General features: G+C 39.6%; 2 long non-coding RNA genes across 2 annotated transcripts; both read left to right on the top strand.

Moving 5' to 3' along the window:
- Window positions 1-2,875: 2,875 nt before the first annotated feature.
- On the top strand, window positions 2,876-5,309 carry LOC105075169 (uncharacterized). Its single transcript, XR_835861.3, has 3 exons — window positions 2,876-2,990; window positions 4,315-4,396; window positions 4,919-5,309. It is a non-coding gene; the product is annotated as an uncharacterized LOC105075169 (long non-coding RNA).
- Window positions 5,310-5,598: 289 nt separating this feature from the next.
- LOC141575271 (uncharacterized) lies at window positions 5,599-22,868 on the top strand. Its single transcript, XR_012502736.1, has 3 exons — window positions 5,599-10,978; window positions 12,559-12,736; window positions 20,690-22,868. It is a non-coding gene; the product is annotated as an uncharacterized LOC141575271 (long non-coding RNA).
- The last annotated feature ends 627 nt before the right edge of the window (window positions 22,869-23,495 follow it).

The raw sequence follows: 23,495 nt of genomic DNA, 5'->3' as shown, positions 1-23,495 counted from the left end.
AGCTATTTATTGAGAATCAGATGGGTACATATATTCTCACCCCTCTCCCCACCAAATATATATTCAAAATTTTGCATATGATATGCAGGGGTTGTGAATCATCCTGATAGTTCATATACACCAACTAAAGATGTCCTGCTTTAGAGACATATGGAGTAGCTGTTCAAAGCCTAGGCTTTGGAGCTAGACAGACAAACGATTTTGAAACTCAGCCTGCCACTTAGTAACTGTGAGAATTTAGAGAAAATACTTAAAATCGTAGTGGATCAGTTTCCCCATCTATGAAACGAGTACTATCATACATATCTAATGGATTAGTTATGGTGGGTGTCGAAGGGCCATCCAAACCATGAGAAATGAAGCCAGAAAAATCACAGCTCGTAATCCTGTTCTGTAACTTGCAAAACAGATACCATGACATGCGACAAAACTATCAAAACTCAAGCTGTTCAAACACCAGCTCCTTCAGATGGGTATGTTCTGAGATGAAACCATAAACATACTGCTTTACCAGTAACTGTGTGAACCCCTGTGGGTCCAAAGATAAGAACACTGCCTGTTTCAGCCATTTACCCAGTTGATAAGTTCTGATGCATCCCCGCCCAGCTCTTCATTAACAACTGTCCCCTAGTCAGTCTGTAACTCCTCTTTCCTAATTCCCCATTTTGAGACACGATGCACACTTCATGTGATTAGTGGATTTCTCTGGTGTCTTTGTATGTAGGCGTCACTGGCTACTAAGAGCCTTTTGAATACAGAAATTTCCCTTTTTCCTTCCCTTTTGTGGTATATCCTCCCAAGCTTAGCTTTAATTTTGGGAAAAGAAGTGTTGCCCCAAAGTGTGTTGAGTTTGTTTGCTACTCTCATCATTAGGGCCCCTTCCAGCTAAGAGAGAAAGAACAGAGCGAGACTGTGTGTGAGGTTATTGAACAGTGGGGTATAAACAGCCCTCTTCTGTGAATTACTCATACATTTTGCCCAGTTCTTGTGAGCTGTTGGTCTTTTTGTTCCTAGGAACTTTTCATACATTAGGGAGATTAATCCATTGTCTATGATATGAGTTGCAAACATTTATTCTCCAGTTTCTCATTTCTCTTTTGACTCTGTTTATAGATTTTTGCTTCTTTTAGTTTGTCTTCCAAAAGAACTTACTATCATACAGACATAGGTATCACTTTTTTTTAATAGTTTTGCATTTTGACTTGGAGTTATAAAAGTCTTTCCCATCAAAGATAAAGTGTGTTGGGAAAAAAAAATAGGCAAATGAAACTGGCAAGAAATTTTTTTTTGAAAAAAGAAAAGCAAACAGTGAAGACTCTCAGATGTGAAAACAATTTTAAAGGTGTGGTAATAGCACATGAAGTGATAGGTGGACCAGGACAAAATAGAGTCAAGTGTGAAACTGAAAACAAAAACTCATAGGAATTAACAATTCAATACCAGTAGCATTTCAAACCAGCAGAAAAATATGGGCTTTTTAAAAAATGGAATTAAAACTGTTGAGTCACCATCTGGAAAAATGAAAAGTTGAAACTTTGGATAAATTTTTAAGGGATCAAATATTAAAGTGTGAGAAATAAAATCCATTACAATTCTAGGAGAAAAGAGAGGAGAACCCTTTTATAAGTTTGACTTGCCTTCACCTAGCATACTGGATATGCATTAGTTACCTTCCTTCCCAGCATGATTCCATTCGTATGAAATACCCAAATTTCATAAAATACTATATATTATCTATTATTATATAGGAAGTACGTTAGCGGTTACTTGGTGCTGGGGGTGGGAACGGGGATTGACCAACTGTAAATGGGCATGAGGAATATTTTGGGGTGGGTGGAAATGTTCTAAAACACGGTGATGTTACAAAGGATTGAATTGCACATTTTAAAAAAATGAATTTTATGCTATGCAATTATATTTCAGTTGAGCTGTTATAATCAAATATGGCTTAGTGGTAGCTACCCCTGGGCAGAATACACCCAGAGATATCACACACCAAGGTGTATCTATTTATCAAATGCCCCAAGAATTGGACTTGGTAAGAGTGGAGGTAACTGATGAATAAAGAAGACAGAACTAGAAGAAAGGGCAGGTTGTCCAAAGGTCTGATTTCCTTCTGTTCGTTTTCTTGCTTCCAGCAGGTCCTGACAACCTTTACTGAGAACAGCATCCTAACTTGCTTCCACAGATGGTGACCAGCGTAGCCTGTCTCACCGCTGAACAATAGCCAACATCCTTTATTGACCTCAACCCAGTTGTTGCTTCTTTGGCTTAATTGGCTTTACACGGAAGCACTTTAACTGAAAGCATGTCTTTTTTTCTTTTTTTAATGGAATCTTGCCAGAAAACAATTAATTTCAAATACTCAGCTTTTATATTTGATGCTGCAGTTCCTGTCTAAGGCAACATTTATTTATGTCCCTGTCTGAGGGAGATAACACAGCAGCTGACGGAACAAGCAAATGCAGAACCCTGGGAATAGCATTGCTGTTGGACTAACCCTCCTCTTGGCTTTTGCATCCTGCAGCTGTGGCCGCCTCTGCAAATGGCAGCAATCAACTGAACCCAGGGACGGTGGCGCTCCTTTCTTTCTTTTTAAAAAATGTAATGTATTAGCTAGTTCATAATCTGGATAGAACCCTAACAACTGTGATAGAACCCTAACAACTGTGAGAATGTTCCCATGAAATCTTACATGCAAAGGGATATTCTTCGAATTCCACAGGGATTTTCATGCCCATTTCAATGCTGGCTCTGCAAAAAAAAAAAAAAAAAGACCATACGATTTATTCTCTTTATGTCTCTCTTTATATTTACTAATGTTTCATTTACTGCAGTATGTTTCTAAATGTATGTTTTATTATGCTCTATTGCAGTTCTGTTGCTTTCATTGAAACTTGTGAGGATGTCTCTGAGAAGGATTGCCCCACAAGGATAGGAGCTCAGCATGGGGTACTTGGGGTATTCCAGATGCCATCCGAGTAGTGGAGGTAGGCAGCTTCAAGGAGATGCACCTTACCCGGCAGCACTGTCTGCTGTTGTCTCACTCTCCAGGGCTTGAGTGAGAACTGTCGAAATACAATATTGTACACGAGATGTTATAAACCAAGTTTGCCTCAATAAAAATAAAATTTAAAAAAAATTGGAAGAAAGAGTTAAAGGGTTATTCAGTTCATTGACTTGTCTTTCAAGTATGCAAAATGGAGAGCTTAGTTAGAACTGAGCAATTCTCCTGTACCTTGGGCCAAGATCCCTTTCCCGGTCATTCAGCTTTCAACTTTCTCTTTTATGCCCATTAAGCCTGCTGTTGCTATTTGGCTAAAACAAGCCATGTAGCTTGGGTTAAAGAATCTTCTCTATTTCTTTAAGAAGAATATGGTGCTAATAAAAATTGTCAAGTCTGTTTGTTTACTGGTGACATCAAACAGAGGAAAAGGATACACTGATCATTTTTGATTCCTTGAGCAGTCTAATATCATTTCAATAAATATATTTCCTCCCTTCCCCTTCTTTCCTTCCTTCCTTCTTACTTACTTTCCTTCCTCCCTTCCTCCCTCCTTTCCTCCATCTTTTTCTTCCTTCTCTCCCTTCTACAAACATAAAAAATAACAAGAAGTTGGGGTGTCTATGTCCAAAAGTTCTGCACAAAGATAGATGGTCCCAGCCTGATTCTTATAGGACTGTTTCAGGACAGTGTTTGATAACAGGCAACCTATATCCAGGTGTGCATGCCTTGTTTGCTTACTCATAGGTTTTTAGCATCCAGACTGCTAAGGAGAAGCCCAGATGAAAGTGGAAGTGATTCACCTGATTTTATTTCCCTACATACAAATTCTTTTTGGCCTGTAGGATTTTTTTCCCCCATTTTCATGGTTACTTCATTTAACTGTAATGAAGTAATTATAAATGAGGAATTGAAAATGGAAAATTTGATAACTGGCTTTGGAATTCTTTTTATTATTTTAAATTAGAACTATTACATGTTTTAGCCCATGAAATATTTCGGAGTGTGCGTTACTGAGGCTCCCAGTAGGACACAGACAGGACATTCAAATTAGGATAATCTGAGTAATGTTTAATAAAAGACCTCTTAAGAAGGTGTGAGCCACATATAGCAAAATGATAAAGGATAAAGCAGGACAGAGTTCCCATAATTATCCCAACTTTTGAACCTTAACAACAATCCTATGACGAGGCTATACAGTTATTATTTCTATTTGTAGATGAGAAAACTGAAGCCAGAGACATGTCAGAGGTTGCCCATCAAACCCGCATCTTTTTTCTACAAACCGCATGTTCTCTTTTCTATTTCAGAGCACTGGATTGACAGGCTGGTTAATCATGATGCCATGTCCAGTGGAGCATTGTCTCAAAGAAGGCTAATACAGAACCTCAGGTAACTGCTGATGGTTGAAAATGACTAAATCACCTTCATATTCTCTTTGGTACCAAGTCTGAATCACCATAGTTCTGCCTCTGATGAGTTTCTGTATCAGTCTGACCTCTTGGGAGCATCCTTGAGGCTGTTCAGACGTTGGCCTCGTATTTTATAACTCTTCTGGGGCTGATTGAAACATTTTTGCAATGTGGGGCTCATTTTATTTTATGGTTTAATGAACCCCCATTAAAAAAGATCCCCCTGTCCTCTCACCTTCCTGTGTTACCCATACTCCACGTTCTGTAAATTGCAAGAAAACGATTTCATTACCTACATTTCCCCAAAGCAAAGGGATGGTTCTTTCTGCCTGGGCAGAACACTCCATAAATCACCCAGACTGAGATGCTTCCGTGGTCCCAAAGAAGTCAGCTAATATTTATGCAAAGGTGAGAACGCACACTTTTCCTTCCTCATCAGGTGCAAGCAATTTGCATATCCCATTATCTGCTTATTAACCAGAATGTCTTGTAACAATGGCAGATTGTGAAAGAGGCACCCACGGGCAGTTGAACAACACGCTCTCAGGGGTTCATCCTGTGATTACATCCCTGTAATGAAGAGGCAAAAGGTGAGGATGCAACAATGGGATATTCGGCAATGGAATGAAATCAGGATTTGATCTAATGCAACATGACTTGCTCACAGCACAGGTAGAATATCAAATGATCCATGTGAAATTCAATCCTGGTCTAATCTTCCTATTACATCCATTGTTCTCCTATTCGTCGGAATGCCACACAGAACAGCATGTAAATTAGACTTTCATTGACATGATGTTTCCTGTTATCTTCATTCAGTTTAACTGCGACTTCTATTTTTTAGCTTAAGTTTTTGTGGGTATGCAAATGTCCTGGTAAATTTAGCAATATGATGGGGAGGAAAAAAATAAAGATACTCACTGGCATCTAGGATATGCATACTCCATACCCTTGAAAGCTATTTCTTTGAAAGCAAGTGTAGTAAGAATTAAAATGTCTAAAATGCAAAATATTTGGGCGGGGCGGGGGGGCAGGTGGGAGGTAATTAAGTTTGGTTATGTATGTATGTATGTATGTATGTATGTATGTATGTATGTATTTTAATGGAAGTGCTTGAGATTGAACCCAGGATCTCACGCATACTAAGCATGCACTCTACCACTGAGCTATACCCACTACCCACTAGCATAGTTTTGTTTTTTTTTTTTTTGAGTTTGCTATGTATTAACTGTATCCTTAGGAACCTCCCAGAAATATAATTTTTGGAGTTTATCTTATGTTAAAACAACAGAAGATGTACAAGGATCTCTTTGCAAGGAGGGTAACAGTTACATAGTTACCCTGGGCCAGGAACTTGGAGAGATGCTCAGCATCTGAATGGATTTCCACAACAACTCTAGAGGAAGCAATGACTAGGACTCTGTTTCTCCTCTTTCAGAGCCCTTCCTTTTAATCAGGATCCTTCCAGGAGGGAATGAGACAGCCAGTGGGAAGGGTTATTTAGCAAAGATCTTCTCTATTTTGAACTGCTGGAACAAGGTCTGGAGGTTCTTGAAGTTTCTGCTATTTGAAACATTACAAGCTATTTGAAACATATATACCAAAATGTCAGAATCTCCAGCCCTGGGTTTTGATTGTGCTGCCAGAGCTGTACATGCTATTTAGTAAAATGTTGCTCTGTTCCTTCCTGGCGCCGAGGTTATCACTGCTGGCTCCATCCTCAACTAGGCTGGCCTGGGTCCCCCTCTTCAGTATTGCCATCCTCCCACTCCCTTGATGGGGTGACAGCATATAGATCCTGCTCCAGGACTTTCAGGTCACCTCATTCATTCCTCATTCCTCTCCCAGGAAGAACCCCTCACAAAGGGTGTGTTAATTCTGGGATCACATCCCTATATCCTGATTGGGCAACTGGAAAATGGGTAAGCCTCTTTTTTTTTTTTTTTAAATGCAGAAATGTTAAGTGGATACAACACAGCTACAGAAATTTAGCCAAATCTATTTTATTGTTCTGGAGAAGATATCTAATGCCAATAAAATTAAAACCAATTTCTGTCTCTGCTTAGAAAGAAATTTAAGTACCATTGGAAACGAGCCTTTTTGAGAGAAACGCTAGGCTCTCGTCTCTCCTCACCATCGTAGCTGGCGGCACTGCCAGGTCCTCGTTTAAATTTGAAGGTCAAATAGTTAACTTATGATAAATGATACTATATTGAGGTCTGAGCCAAGGCAAAGAGTGTGGGAAAGCTTATAAGAAAATCATTAAGGCTCCAATTTTGCTGACCTGTGAGGACTCTGGACTGAAAAAATATAGATTCTTGCAATAAGTCCTTGTGATGAAGCCAGAGAGGGTATAACTGGGGTAAGAGGGGGAAAGGCCATCAAAACCTGACAATATCCCCATTGATGTGTGTATTTACAAACCCGTCCTCTGAAATTTCAGATTTGCCTTTCTTTTTCTTTTTTTTTTTTTTTCTTTCCTTTCCTTTTCTGATTGGATACAAGAACTATTGTAAACTGAGCGCTGACTGAGGGTTTGGAAAAGCCCTTCTAATATTGCCTTTTCTGTATGATATTTTGTGTGTGTGTGTTTGATAGGGCTTTGAAGCCAACCTGATTCTGGTAGGGCCTAAAATTGGCTTCCAGTTCATCCAGTCCTCAGTTTTAATATCACTACCATAGTTTTTTGTTGTTCGTTTGTTTTGCTTTAAAAACCTATAGACTCATAAATATGAACTGTCTATGCTGGAGACAATAATGGGAAACCAGATAAAGTCCATTGTAAACTTGAGTAACTCATATCATTTCTCATGACCTCAGAGTCCCATGCTTGTATAACTCAGGTATAATCCCCCACCCCCTTTATAACTATTAGGATTTAGTAAATGCCTGCTATATGCCAGGAATCACCAAAATACTCTACATTCATACATACCTTGTCTCATTCAATTTCAAAATCATCCTATGAACATGTTACTTCTATTATTTTCAGTTCTTTAGAGGAGGACACTAAGGCTTAGAGATGTCAAATGATTTGGGAAGGATGGAAAGTGAATTCAGACCTTAAGCACTGGACTAAACCCTTAAGTAACTTCCAGACTTAACATTGTTTGACTCCACTTTTTAAAATAGAGATTTTTATTGGTTTAGCTGCTGAAATATTAATTGGAATGAAATTTTTCTCTGACCAGGGAATATTTGATTTCTTCTAAAAGTTAACGTGGCTTGTACTTTGATATGTTTTCCCATAGAGTAAGTCCTTTTGTCAAAGGGAAAGAGTGGGTAGAGATGCCTGGTGTTATTTTTAAGGAAGATGCTCAGTGACAAGAAATTTATATCTTCATCACATACGCACAAATGAGCAGAGGTAGGAAATAAAAACAACACTGAAAAACAGTTAAAACTGTACACAGTATACTTTGAATTTTAAATCATCAATGGTTGTCATTGCTTCTTACTAGAGTACAACCAACAGAAACAACCTTTTTACTATTAAGGAGATGGTTGCTTTGATTGTTATTTAGATTTTTATTTGGTAATCTCAAATTTTTCATGCCTCTTAACTGAGTCTAACAGCTCCATGATGGTTGGAGGGCAAGTGGAGGAAAAGACAGATCTTAATCACTTTTTGCCCAGCCCATTGCAGGACAATGGCCACTGTACTGTGAGAGGCAAGTGGTAGCTGGCTTGGGAACAGACTGCAGCTTTTCTATCATCCATCCATCTCTCCGTCTATCTCTCCATCCATGCGCACATTAACTCAGACCTTTCATCAATATGTATTGAGTATTTACAGTGTGGTGGGCACAGGGCAAGCATTACCAATACTAAAATTAAGACAAAAGTCTTGGTCTTTGGAACCTCTCAGTCAGTGAGAAGGACAGATAAATGGAAAGGAAAAACAAAACAATGGCTCAAAAGTGTAAACAGGGTTATGAGAGAAGACAGTACCGAGTGTGGGGGTGCTCATTCCAATCCCTATCAGGACCAGGGCATGCTCTCTAGATCCAGAGGCTTAAAGGACAGGTAGGTATTCTCCAGGAGATAAAGTGGAGGGAAAGTGTTTCTGACATAAGCAAATATATGAGGATTCAGGTAATAGCAATATGTTGAATTGGATAGGGCCACAGCTTGGGTGTGCAGAAGAGAATAAAGGGAGTGGAGAAGGGTGTCACAGGAAGTCCCAGGCCAAGAAGGGACTTGCATGCTGTGCTGAGTACCTTAAACCCTTTCTTAAAATTCACAAAGAATATTAAGGCAAAGAGTGTCATGAGATGATTTTTTTTAAAGACAACACTGGTGAATGATGAGAAGCAAGAAATGTTCAATTATCCAGCTGAACTATTGGACTATCTGTGGAAGTCTTCTTGTTCACCAGTGAGGACTTTTCAGAGGCTTCTAAAAATGATTACTCTTCGATTGTGAGCCCAGCCATACCTAATTTTGAGTAACGCAGAGAGCAGAAAATGGGCACTTGGCCAACAGTTTGGAGGCAATATGGCCCTTGAACACCAATCTGGTAATACGAAAATGAAATAGAAAAGGTGCAGGGCCCTAAGAGAGGCAATCATGAGAAATAATTTACTGACTGATCTTGGCCAATAAAACATCAAGGGAAACCTAAATGTGTTCTACTTTGCTAATCTTTATCTGATACTTAGACACATTAATTAGAGGTGCTTTTAAAAAAAATGTTAACAATGGGCAGAGGGAGAGTGTATAGATCACTGGCAGAGCACTTAGCATACATGAGGTCCTGGGCTCAATCCCCAGTACTTCCATCAAATAAATAAATATGTAAGCCTAATTACCCCCAAAACAAGTCAGCATAATATGGCAGGGTCCAGGAGCTGAGTTGATCATCACCAACCCATCCATGTGCTATTTCCTCATTTAAGATTTGAGCTGAGGGGTTGATGTGAGTAAGCCACTTTGGTTTAGAATATAGTGTTAAAATTAAAATAAATCTGCAAATATTTCATTATTTGTGTAATCATAACTATTTGTATAGTTATTGGTCTTAATTGTATGTTTGTATACACTATTGCATTTCTCTTAGATTTTATTATTGTAGAGAGAAGGAACTGGCTCTATTCATGTTGACTTTAGGTTACTAATGAATAAATACAGAAAGATAATGTTTAAATAAATGCTACTTGATGTTGACATTTCCAAGTTTGGTTAGGACTAATGGTTGAATATAATTTAAATAATAAGTAAACAATTTATAGCATCTTGTGTCATAAAAAATGCCTTAGAGTTACATAGGGATGGTATTTTAAAATATTCTTACATTTGTTGTTTTATGGAATTCTCTGAACCATCTGCTACATTACTAGAGTAGGTATGAGCCCCTATTTAATGTGGAGAAATGTGGTGGAAGGGCTTTTGGAAGCTTTCCTTGCTCAACCTCTTCTTGTAAGTACTTTGTGCAGTTTATTTCTTCCACCACAACAAACCCATGTTGCACAGTTGTTCTGACAGCATGGACTCTGAGACCATTAATGCGGCAGCCACAAAAAACTACACTTGCAAATCCATTTTATGCTCCAATGTGTGGATTTCTCTGCTCATGTACAAAGTGTCACTTTGAATTTTTATGGATTCCAGGAGAAATCTAGCCAGTTGGAATCCCTTCATCAATTCCCTTCAACTTGGCTGAGTAGTTCTGGGCAGTATTCTCCAAATGGTCTGTTGCATATGTACTAATATTTCCCATCATGTGCTCTTCTGTTCCCAAGTCTCCAATTTCCATTAAAAAAATCTTATTTTGATTACAATTGATTTACTCCAAAGGGGTCCAGTGGACATAATATAAAATGGATATATATGTGGTGGGGGGCAGCAGTAGCAGGGAGAGAGATAGAGAAAGAGAGAGATTTCTGCTTATGGTTGGGAGATGCAAGAGAAAACTGCTTCAATCTGGACTCAATTTCTCAGCATGATAGATGACAAGCAAGGAACTAAACAGATGGAAAGAGGGGTGACTAAAGGGGACAACCCACCTGATCCTAATTATGTACACCTATACTTGGAAGTCTTTTTGCCAGACATCTTGAATAGTTCAGGACTCAGTAGAGGAGAGTTCCCAAGGACTCAGCGTAAAAAATGCAAACCTCAGTGAAGAAAAAAGGAGTTGTGTAAAAAGAACAGGGAGAAATCACTGCTTGACAAACACACCTGGAATGGAACGCTTAGCTTCTTACCTTTTATCATCTATATATTCCACAGATCTTCGCACCCTCTAAGGGCTTAATACCTTTTAGATACTCCTTGAGAAAGGGAAGGCTGGAATACTTTATAATACACTTTCCATTATTTAAAAAAGGAAATTCAGAATGCATGATGTATGTCAGAATTATTACAGCATTTTGCAAGATTCTATGTATCATTGGTGGAGACTGGAGTTGACACGTGGCCAAAGATGGAATATGAGCCTCTGAAGCTGCAAAGCTAGAGAAGAGCAAAGTGGGAGAGAAGGTCGACATCATTTGTCAAGTATCTGCCATGTACCTGGAATTTTTCCTGATGATTTCTCATATGACTTCCATGGTTCACTGAGGTATGTTTCATTATTCTCCATTTACAGCTAAGGAAATGGCATCTCCTAAGGGTTAAATAACTTCCCAAGACCACACAGTAAATGCTGCGCCAAAGATGAGCATCATTCCCACTGGAGCAAAATATTTGAGCAAAGAGGAGAAGCAAGAAATATGGAGGCAGTTTCCCCGAACGCCTGAGCCCCAGCCTCTCTTCCCCATTCATCCTCCTATTACATGTTATTTGCACCCCGGCTCTACCACCCTTTTTGTCTAACTGATTGTATTGGCTTTCTATTGTCAACATAGTTATACTGCGATCTACCTTTCCCAGAATCTCCTTTCTAGTTTTGTTTCAGGTTTGAGTTGGCCAAAAGAGGAACTTATATCTGGGGTAGAAGGAAAGCAGCTGCTATTATTCTTTGAATGCCTTTGCCTGGTCAAATACAGGGACCAGAATGATGCTGAGGTGACCAGAGTGATCTATAGGTAGATCCCAGTTCATCCTTGCTCTCCACTGCTCTGCAATCAGCTCCTCCTCCTGACTGCAAACCCTGTGACTGGTGGGGATCCCAGCCTCACCACAGACACTGAGTGGTGGATCTACAGAGGTTTCAGCTATCCAGAAGCTCCTCAAAGACCTCTCCATAAGCTCTCCCTTTGCTGGCCCCCACACACCCCTTCCCATTCTGACTTGTTACCCCCACCAGGGCAGACTGGTTAGTGACTTTTCCTCTGATCCTCCAACTGATTTCCTCTTCCTCACCTTCATTTCCCTTAACAACTGCACGATTGTGAAGACCTGCATCCTGCAACAAGTCCTTTATCCCGCAGCACTCGCAGTGGCTCTGCCTCCCTGACTGAGTCCTGACTGATGCTATCCCAGTCCTCTAAGCCTCTGTGCATGTCTTCCAGTTCCTTGTGGGAGAAGGAACTCTGTTGTTTCACACCAATGTTCTGCACAGTTACTTACATATAGTAGATGCTCAATAAATGGCTGTTAAAATTTCAAAACATTTCAAGAGCCAGTGAAAGCCCCTCCACTGAACTGAAGATGTTAAGAAAATTCCTTTCTAAAATGGAAAGATTCTAGTCTTCTTCTACGATGTAGTCACAGCTGCAAGGTTATTGTTTATAACTCCATTAACTCAACATCCCTGGATTTATCATGTTTTGTGAGTCTGGGGAGGAATTCTGAGAGTTCCTGTGTTCCTTGGAACTGCTGGGGGACCTGAGTGATGAGGTAGAAAACTGATGGCATTTGGGGATTAGAATAACTGGGTTGAGGTCTCAGCACTGACACTTGCTGGTAGCATGACCTTATGCACATCAATCTCATACTTGATTTCTTCAAGTTGTGTTTGTGGCTTATAACGTCTTGTTTACAGTCTGATATGAGGCTCAAAAAAGAAAATGTATGGAAAGTTTATATGTTTTTAGTGTTTATAAATATTAGTTTCTCATTTACCCAGATAGATGTTAGGTAAGTATGTAAAGCATTTTGGAGTTAGTGAGTCGTATAGCTCGTCAACTATGACTATATATATATATTTTATATCAGTAAAATGCACTTGTTAATTACTAACCTGATGCCTGTCCACAGGATTTCACAAAATGGATTATGTCATCACACCCCAGCTAATTCCTCACTCTCTGTCCCCACTGAAGTTGAATCGACATATCATTGTTTCACTATAAAGCTTGTGCCCAGGATTATCATAAAGCTGATCAGAATCCACTTTCTCCCGGTTGGAAATTGGAACAACGTCTCCCCATTTAAGGTAAGTATAGATGTGTTAGGGCTTAAGTCTGCCATGTTGTTATTAATATTCTGTTCACTCCTTGTTTTCTGGGGTCCTTCAAAACAGATTTAGAATTCTGTTTTGATTTATTGATACTATTTTTGAACATATAATTTTGCATCGTGATGGCTTATCTTAGTGATTACTTTAGGTATTGCCAATATATGTGTGAATATAGATAATTTATTTATTACAGACTACTGACATTGATGTTTTTACCATTTCAAGTATAGAAAACTGACTCCCATTGATATCTTTTTACCTCCCCACCTTTCAAATATAACTGTCCTAAGTATTTTCTCTGTAAATGTTGGACATACATCCTGTGTTATAAATAATATAAGTCTTAAATATGATTAAAGACATTCACAAAGTGCAGGATAGCTTGTTGCGTTTATTTTTTTTTTTACTCATTCTGTGGTCCTTCTCATATTTATGAAGGTCCCAGCCTACTCATTTCACCATTATCTTTCTGTCAGAGAGCTTCTATTAGCCATTCTTTAAGACTAGGTGTGCCAGAAAACACATTTTCTTTGTTTTCCGTCATCTAAGAATGTCTTTATTCTCCCTTCAGTCCTGAAGGATGGTGTTGCCAGATGCAGAATTCAGGGCTGACAGTTCTCTCTCTTCTGGATGTGAAAGAGTGTTGTACCACATCCTCTGGCCTCCCTGGTTTCAGTTGAGAAATCCGCTGTCATTTGAATCGGTGTTCCTTTATACATGATGTGTCTTTTCCCTCTGGCTGATTAAAGATTCCTTTTCTCTGTCTTTAGTTTTAAGAAGTTTAATTTTGTTGTGTCTCCATGTGAATTTCTTTAGGTCCATCCTATTTGAAGTTCATCTAGCTTCTTGAATCTGTAAGTTTATGATTTCTGCCTATTTTGAAATATTCTCAGGCATCATTTTTTTGAGTATTTTTTCAGTCTCACACTCTTTCTCTGTCTGGAACTCCAACGACTCAAACATTAAGTCTTTTGCTATTGCTCCCCAGGTCCCTGAGGCTCTGTTCATTTATTTTTTTTTCAGTCTATTTTTCTCTGTTGTGCAGATTGAGCAATTACTAGTGATCTGTTTTCAAGCTGATTCTATTCCATTCTCTTCATAGTACTGAGACCATCCAGTCACTTTGAAATTTTGGCTATTTTTTTTAGTTCTATCAATTTTATTTGGTCCCTTTTTATAATTTCTATTTCCTTGCTGAGGCTGGCCATCGTTCATTTTTTTTCAGGAGAATTTGTAATTGATTGTTGAAACATTTTTTATAATGCTGTTCTAAAATCCTTAGCAGGTGATTTTAACATCTGATGCATCTCAGTGTTGACATAAATTGATTGTCTTTTTTAATTCAAATTGTGATTTTCCTGGTTCCTTGTATAAATGATGTTTTATTTTCTCTTGGACACTTTGGTTACTATGTTAGTAATCTTGATCCTATTTAAATCTTCTATTTTAGCAAACAGTAGCCTCATTTAGGTTTATTGTCTAAGTTCTAAAATACTTTTGTAGATTTATTTCCATGGCATTTTAGTGTTCAAAGCCCTGGCAATGCTGTTTTAGCCTTTTTTCTTTTTCTGGTGTTGGTGGGACTCCTAACTCAGTCCCTGAGAGTGACATCTGCAGGGGCGAATGTTACTTTTCTAGGTTTCCTGCTGTTACTGGGCGACCTTCTGTGTGCATGTGTGTGCGAGGGGGCAGAAGCTACTAGACCTGAGTGTTCTTGTGTCATTGGATGGAGATCACGGAGACACAAAGCTTCACTGCTGATGCTGCTGTTAGCAGAGTGGGTGGCCCAGCCAGTGCTCTGGCTGTAGAGTGGGGACTGGGTTGGCCTGGGACTCCCTGCTCTGCCATAGGTGGATGGGAGCATTTGCTGGTTGTGGAGGGACAGGGGAAGATGTGCTTCTCCTTCCCAGTCCTTTAGCCAAAGAGAACAGGCTTTTCTCATTTGTGTTTGTGTTTTATCTTTGTCTGTGGTGGTTCGGGGTTGCAGGTCTCTCCAGAGCCTGGCCTGGGGTATGTGGGAGACTTGAACCCAGGAAACTCACCACATTGTTGTTCCTCAAGTCCTAAGGTGTCTAGCCAGTTCACCTTCTTTCCAGCTTTCAAAGTCTTCTTTTTAATCATTGTCTGCTGAATAAGTTCTAGGGTATTTAGTTGAATTTAGAACAAGGAAAAGTGAGTTTATGTCATTTCCCCCCCAACCCAGAACCACTTGTACCACTTTTTGATAAGGAAAAAGTATTCATTGTATATTAAGTGAACTTCTAAGATTTGAAGCAGTATGTATCATATGGACCCATTTTATAATATGCAAGTTATAAACATATGTAGAAAAGAGTTTGAAGAAATAGACAACAAACTATTAGCTTTTTCCAGAGCAATGGAATTAATGGTGATTTTTACAATGTCTCCATATTCATCTGGACTTAAAATTATTTTTACTGTGAACATATACTGATTTATAATCTAAAAATAACGGTTAAGTCCTATCATTGAACTTGGCTTTGAAAAAAATTGTACTGACTGGAAAATTAAATGTAATCATAGAAGATAAGGTTCTAATTTTGACCAAAAAAAAAAAAAAAAAAAAAAGGCCTGGAGTAGGTAATATGCTTGTGGTTTTTAAATCCTTGAACTGTCAAAGTGAAGAGGGATTAAACTCGTAGTATGCTTCTTCCAAAGGCAAAATTCAGAATGAGTTCAAAAATTACAGGGAGGGATGTTTTGGCTTAATATAATAGAGAACTTTTGTGAAACAAGCTTTGCTCAGCAATGGCATGACAACTTGTTAAGTGTATTATAGAGAGAGTTTGGCACAATGGAAAGGTACTCCAAGATGGAAATGTGTCTTTTCTGCCAAGTGCATCCTTTGCATTGTAATTATCTAGTATGCCTTACTGACACTTGACTGTTGATTGGCAAATAAAATTGTCATGGTTGGGGAAAGTTAAAGTCTAAGAGAGCAAACATTTACTATTCTAGCTTTCCTATTTATCTTTCCTTTGAAAGCGCCACACACTTTCCTGGTGCCAATGATGTGGGTCTGATCTCCATTTTTGAAGTGAAGGATGGTGGACAAACCATTCTTTTTTTCACCTCCCCATTGTGAAAAAAGAAAAACAATCCTCACCCCAACATGTGGGGTCTATTTTGTCCAAATCTTTATCAATTTGGCAACTAGGAATCTTTCCCTGAACAGTTTTCATTGTGTTTAATAGTTTTTAAGTAGCTTAAGAAGATATCCCAGATTTCAGAGGTGTGGAGGAGAGGTAGGGCAGTGGGACTAGAAACAGCACTGCAGCTGAAGGCTAGAGCCCTGAATTTAAATGTCTGTGCAGCGGCCTCTTTACTGTAAGACACCGAGTTACCTCCCCAAATCTCTCCTCGGCCATGCCCCTGGTAGGTGGCCCAGTACATGGGGCATTCAGTCGATGTTTGCTTGGGTAATAAATAAACACATGAATCTGTAAAATACTGTGGGTGAGCAATGCTAGTGGTTGTGTTTGGGGTGAACCTAGGGGTCCAGCCGATTGTTTCTGGACCCTTTGTAAAGAGAGCCAAAGACTTGCATTGAGAGCTCTGGATATAATGTTCTGCATAACCCAACACACAGACAAAACCACGTGACAGAGAACCAGCTTTGGAGAGGAACTGTGCAGAGCAGAAAAATCAGTCTCTTTGGTTCCTTCCAAATAGAACTTTAACAACCCAACCTGTAGAGTTTTCCATTTTGTACCTGAGCAATTTAAAACATCTCCTTTAAGATCTAGACAAAGCCAAGGCCACATTTCAGTATCAAAAGAAATTGCCACAGGCCTCCCTCAATACAGAACATGAAAGGAGCTTTGAACATCCAGACTTTGCCTGCATCAAATAAAAATATTGAGTGTTACTTTAAAAACACGTGGATCTTAAAATCCTTTCATTCTCCTGATGAGCTTAAAGCCTGCTCTTTCTGTCTGCTGGGAGCTCCAAGGCATAGAGCCAGCATGAGAGGCTGTGGATGGCGAGGCCTGCAGGAGAAATACAGGAGGTCCCTGGGTGTCTTCGCAAGGCTTCTGGCCCTTTCTTTTCACTTCAGTTCTCATGGGATCCAGCTTGCATCCCTTCTTTTGTTTCTACAAGTTTTATTCTTTTGTTGTTGTTGTTTCCCTGAAGATTTTTTAAAACTTTTTATTGCTATATAATAAACTTGATAAATGCTTACAAAGTGAACTCACAGGTGTGATCCACAGTCAGGCCAAGGGAGAGTGTTTCCTGGGACCAGAATTGCCCTCCTCTGGCCCCCTCTTCTCCCAGCTGCTTCCCCCCAAACACACCGGGCTGACTTCTAGCACAGAAGCTTAGTTTTGCCTTTTTTGAACTTTATGTGATTGGAACCATATAGTCAGCACTGCTGTGTGCCTGACCTCTTTCACTTGTTATTATGGTTGTGAAATTCGCCTAGGTTGTGTGTCTCTCACTCTCACCGCTGTATGGAATGCCATTGCAGGACTATGACCTGCTTATTTAACATTCCACTCTCAATGAGCATTTCTGTTGTTTCCAGCTTTTGGCTATTGTAAATAAAATAGCTATGGATATTCTTGTATGGGTCTTTGAGTAAACTTACCTACGCATTTCTGTTGGGTATATGCCTAGGAGTGGAATTTCTAGGTCCTAGAGTATCTATCTTGAATAGATAGATCCTGCTAAAGATTTTCCAAAGTTAGTTGCTCTGTAGTCCCATTAGCAGTGTCTGGAAGTTCCTGATGCTTCACAGCATTGTCAACACTTGGTATAGTCTTTGTTTAATTTTAGTCATTTGGATGTGTATGAAGTAGTATCACCTTGTGGTTTTAATTGGTGTTCCCAGATGATTAATAAATATGAGCTCTTTTCATATATTTATTGGCCGCTTGGATCTCCTCTTTTGTGAAGTGCCTGTTAAATTCCACTGCCCTCTTTTTTTCCCTATGAGTGTGTGTGTTTTTAAACATTACTTTATTGTAATTCTTTTTATTTCAGGATACGAGTCTTTTGCATATATAAGTACATTATATAATGTGCCTATATATTCTTTACCTAGGAAGGAATAGGCAGCCTGCATTTTTTTTTTCTTAAGATCCTGATCCATGATGAAGTCCCCGTATTGTAAGTAGGATCAGAACAGGATTTGGAATCACCATACTATGTTGGATTATGTCTGCTCTTCGCCGACTTTTTACCTACTACAGTAACTTCAAACCTATGGCGGGAATTTTTAAGAGAAGACGAAACAGACCAAAGCATTGTATGAGGACTGTGTGAGAGCGCATTTGTAAAGCACCGTGAAAGAGGTGCTTGACACACAGGTGTCCAATCCATGTTGCCTCTGTGGCATCCCCTCCTTACCAATGCTGGGCGACTCGGTTAGCTTCTCTAAGTCTTCTCATCTGTAAAAGCGGGAATAATATCTAAGTTACATTCTGCTGTCAAGGTTAAGCGAAATAAATGAGTTTATGGAAGGGCTTTGTAAAGTGAAACGTGATTCAAATATAAGAGAAAGTTTCCATGATTTGAACTAGCCTGACTGTCAGTCTGTACTCCTGCCCTGCTTTGTTTTTCTTCGGAGTATTCATCACTACTGAAATTAATTTATGTATTTTTTAAAAATTGTCTTTCTCCTGGAGGGCAGGAACTTTATTCACCACTAGGTTTTTAGAGTCTATTGGCACATCGTGTGTACAACAAAACTTTACAGAATAAGTAGAGACTGTGTGGTTTTTGTTATGTGGTCGTGACTGTTACAGCACACATTGAATTGTTTCCATTCTTTTACTTTTGCAGTGATAACCTCAACTCTTCCCTCTTCTCAGAGACTAACGCTTCTATTGCCTTCAGTGTGTGTAAGATCTATTAATTTCTGCATTCAGTCTGTATACACCACTGAAGATTCTCCTAGACTCTCCTAAATTCTTATTCACTCCCATTCTGCCAGCATCCCTGGGATGTTTTCTTAGCAAAAAGACCATCACAAAAACACAGAAACACGGGCCGCTTATCTCATCATGACTCACTATCTACCTGTACATGTACTTGAGCAGGGAATTAAATATGGTAACTTTACCGTTTAACTGCACAAGAAAGGCACAGTTATCAGTTGATTTGAGTGGATGTATTTACTCTTTCATTCCATTTCTTTTCCAGCACTGTGGTTATCAGTTCTGAGCCATTTTCATTTCTAGGCTTTTACTTATTTCAAGTGTCTTCTGCTGGCTCAGTAACCTTTGTGATAATTACATCAAATGTTATCAAGCATTGCAACCAATGGCCTTTTTAATCACCACTATAATTCTTATATTGAGTATTACATAAAGCAAATTTTATCTTTCATCTGAATTAAAATGCAGCTTCATAAATATTTAACTTTGAGGGAACATTGTCTGTGTTAAATAAGATAACACTACATTAATACACTTACTGTGGAATCTCCATTCATTTACTCTTTGAGAGGAAAAATAATTTTAATTAAAAAATATAAAAATCGTCCTACTCACGGTTCCTCAAGCATCACATGACACTTCCTACCTACATAATATTGCCTTGGTTTACACTTTGTTCAAGCAATTCCTTTAACCTCAAAATGCTCTTTTTCCTCTTACCATAGATTATCTACTGGTCTTTCATAATTGAACTTAAATGCACTTCCTCCATAAAATTTATTCAAGGTTTCAATTGAAATTATTCTCTCCTTCCCTTAGGATTATATAGCTGTTTCAATAATTAAAAAGAAAGTTTTTACTGAAGAATCTTTTTTTGGACAAAAACATAGAAGGAATTGATCTTGGCTAGACCCACCCTACATTTCAACTGTAGCATTATGTATCTCTAAGGCCATCGCCATGAACACTGATAAACATTGGGGATTCGTTTTTGATGTGCTTTGCTAATCATGGGGGGGACCACAAGTTCCAGTGTTTCCCTGTCACTCCCAAAATATTCTGGATTGGAGCTACAACCTATGTTCACATAACAGATCCATGAGCTGTAGCTTGAATTTAACTGTGTATTGTTTCATTAATTAGCTACTAATCTTAGATTGAGAAGTTACATCATTCCGTATTTTCTCTCAGTGCCCGATTTCCATGGCTGCTTTCGCTGTTCTGGGCTGTCCAGCCAAGCCCCTTGTTCACATTGTCAGTGAGAGAAGCTCACAATTAATCAACGGATACACATCAGCACCGGTAGGGGGACCTTTTGACACCTCCTACCCCTAGACTCTGCACACCTATGTTGGCTGAGTTTCCACACCTGTGAAAATTTTTAAAACATGCAGACCACTTCTCAAGGCTTTTGGGAGTATTTAATGGGAGAGCATGCAAGTGAAAAAGCACGCACTGTGAACAGTGAGCTGCTATCCAGGGTGTGCTACCTACAGTGGTCTGGAGTGCGCTGGTGGGGTCATGTCCCTCTCCTAACCTCCGTTAAACTTTCTGTTTAATTATGCATTTGATAACCTGTTTCTTTGGAAGAAAACTGAGCAGCCTCGGCAGAGTCATCTGAGAAAAGATATTTTTATTTTTTTTATTTATTATTATTTTTTATTTGTCAGTTTTCTTAGGTAAAATTGATACAATTTGACTACACATATACAATATATTGCTTGTAAATACATATATACAATATACTGCACATATTTTTAAAATTTACATATAGGTACTGTTCATTGTTTCTAAAAACACTTTAGAGCTTTAGCTTCTTAAACTTACATAGTTATCAAAGGAATAAAACCAACCACAAAATAAGAATCAACAGAAGGCAGTAATCCAATCATAAAGGACAGTCAGATGTGCTCACACATGTTCAAGAAATCAGTCATCTAAGTTATAAGTAATAAGTAGTTCATATGTGTCCTTTTTTTTAGACTCCACTTGCAAGTGGTATCATATGGCATTTTTCTTTCTCTTTCAGGCTTACTTCACTTAGAAGAAGATGTGGTGTATATATATACAATGGAATACTACTCAACTATAATACAAAATTTAAAAAAGAATAAAACAATGCCATTTGCAGCAACATGGATGGACCTGGAGATCATCATTCTAAGTGGAGAAAAGATAGTTTTAGATTAAGAGGATGCTCTAGGGAGATGGGATGTGGTTATGAGCGCTGGGACAGTGCAGGGATGGAGGGTCAGTTCCAGTGGAGGTTGGGCAATGGGAACGGTCTGTGTGACGCCTCCTGCTCCCCTGGCAGCGTGGGGTGCTCTGCATGCTGGCTCACACGATGCCTCACATGGATTGGTGCCACCAGGTGGCTGAGAATTGGCTGCAGCTTGGCATTTTAAGAAACATTTCTCATTCTGACTTGGATGGCCTTGGTACCCAGGACAAAAGCTGCTTCAGAACCTTTAATTACTGAGGTTTACCTTCCACTCTGGGCAGCAGCACAGAACTGTAAGTTTAATCATCTCTTTGGCAGGTAGCGTACAGCTTCCCTGCTAATTAATCTTTAATGTCATTAATTGGCTGTCTGTGTGGTGACAAGGAAAAGAGTAAACACAGTTTGCAAATCAATTGAGTTCTCATCTGAACCAGCATTTAGTTTTCAGGGTGAATAAAAACAATGACCAGCCTTTCACTGGCTGGACTTCTAGTGCCTGGCTGATAAGATTATTGACCCCCCAAAATATTCAAGCAACGATCTCTGCTGTGGATGTTCTAACTGAAGATTTTCTTTGCTACCAGCACCCACCTTTGAAATTGGCTCATCGGTTTGGCATGGATCAGGGATGAGACTGGAAAGCCAGTCTCATAAGATCAGGGTTTTTCTCCCACACCCACTTCTTTCTCTTTGTATTGATTTTGCCTCCATGGGCTATTTGAAATCAAATCTCCATCCCAAGCAGATTCATCGATGAGCCCTTTGTTTAGGATCACCCACTAACCCGACACCCATGGTGGAGACTTAGAATGGTACAGAATAGAAGTCCAAAATAGTGAGGGCCCTGGGCCAGCAGGGTCAGCATCCCCTTGGGGCTGGTTGGAAATGTCAGTCTTTAAGCCCCACCCCCCAAAAGACTGAATCAGGAACTCGGGGGGGGTGGGGCCAGGATTTGAGCTGTAAGGAGCTTTCCAGGGGATTCTAACGTGAACTGATGCTGGGGACCACCGGGCCAGAGCACCACTGTGTCCACTTCATATAAACAGGAGGGCATTGCTCCCTTCCCTCACTGAGGGGACCTCCTTGATGACGGAAAGTGCAAGAGGTGACTAATTTTAATGGGGCGACTCCACTGGACTCCCTGGCAAAACGCTGTGAGAAGCACATTGCTTTTGCTTGGCCTCCAGCGTCTCTGTTGACATTTGGCTTTGAGATGGGTCTGACCTCTGGGACTGGAAATGGCCATTTCAGTTTCTGATGTTGTTCCTCATTGACTAAGGTAAATAATTCGGGCCAGGGATCTAGCCTCTGAAAAAAAGAGGAAACAGAGAGCAAGTTGCTCCATATGGAGGAGAAAATATTCCCAAATTGAGCATGGCGCTCTGCTGCAGGGAGGAGAGGGGATTCTCACTGATTCTGGAAAAACTGTCATACTCTGGGTCCACATCAGAGGTGACAAGGATGCTGGGAATGGCGCCCGGCTGACTCGCAGTGGAGACCGGAAAGGAACTGAGCTATGGCCCCCGGCTGGGAGGAATGAACCCCTGCATCTTCCCCTCTCTGGGCTAGCCCTAGAAATTTGGCCAAGTTCTTCTGGAAAGGAGCAGACAGCAAGTCCAGGAGAACCAACCCTTCTTTCAGGTGAGAAAACCAAGACTCAGTTTACCTTAATTCATGTTCTGACAGTCTTCCCTCAAATCCTTTTCTAGACTTGCCAGTTACCATTAGCATCTTTGCAAATATCCCAGGAGGCAAAGCTAATGTGACATTTGCAATCAGAGGGCAGCAATCCTTAAGCAACAGGACTTATATTTCAGGCTCTCAACAGGCAGGGACAGGAGCTGCGTCATTTTCTTTATTACAGGTTGTTGATGGAGAAACTTGGGTATAAGAACTAACTTCAGCATTCATCTATTCCTCATATTTTATTAGGGAGCCAAGGACTGTAGTGGGTGGACTGTTGGGGACTATATGACAGATTATTGAATTCAATAAATTAGGAGCAAGTGAGAATAGATCATCGTGAAAAACCTTTGTACTGCTAAATTTCACATCTTGAAATTTTTTCTTCTTATCTTTCCCTTTGTCCTGTTTTCTCCTCCCTCTTCCTCCCCTTTCTTCTTCCTGTAATTGCAAAGTCTTTGCATGGATACACATGGATAAGAATGAAGCTTCTAGATGACTCTCTTCCAGGAAAATAGACTGTTCTTGGCTTATTTTGGCATACATTATTACATTATAAATATTTCTTCATAGGATATGGAAATCCACTTAAAGGAATACATGTTGTGGCAGGCTCTCTCATCAAATGCATGGAAAAACAAGTTTATTTTCTGACAACCCATATATACTATACGCAGTCTTCGCTTGATGCAGTACCACCATGTTAACTGAAACGTGCAAATATCAGGAACATTACCCTTGCTTTGCATGGTTCCGTGGTTCTGGATGGTAACTCTGAAGCTGGAGTGGTCATTCAGAGATCCATTCCACATGAACCAGTTGTTGGGTGAAGGCTGTGCTCGAGATAGGGCATAATCTTGGATGAGCAAGTTCTCATTGGCTGAGAGAAATTCCTGGAGAATTCACACCTGAGATGTCATCTGGAAATAAA

This window comes from Camelus bactrianus, chromosome 27 (genome assembly GCF_048773025.1).
Source record: "Camelus bactrianus isolate YW-2024 breed Bactrian camel chromosome 27, ASM4877302v1, whole genome shotgun sequence".
NCBI classification, from domain to species: Eukaryota; Metazoa; Chordata; class Mammalia; order Artiodactyla; family Camelidae; genus Camelus; species Camelus bactrianus.
The sequence above is the reverse complement of the archived record's forward strand: the minus strand, read 5'-3'. Positions and strand labels throughout refer to the sequence as shown.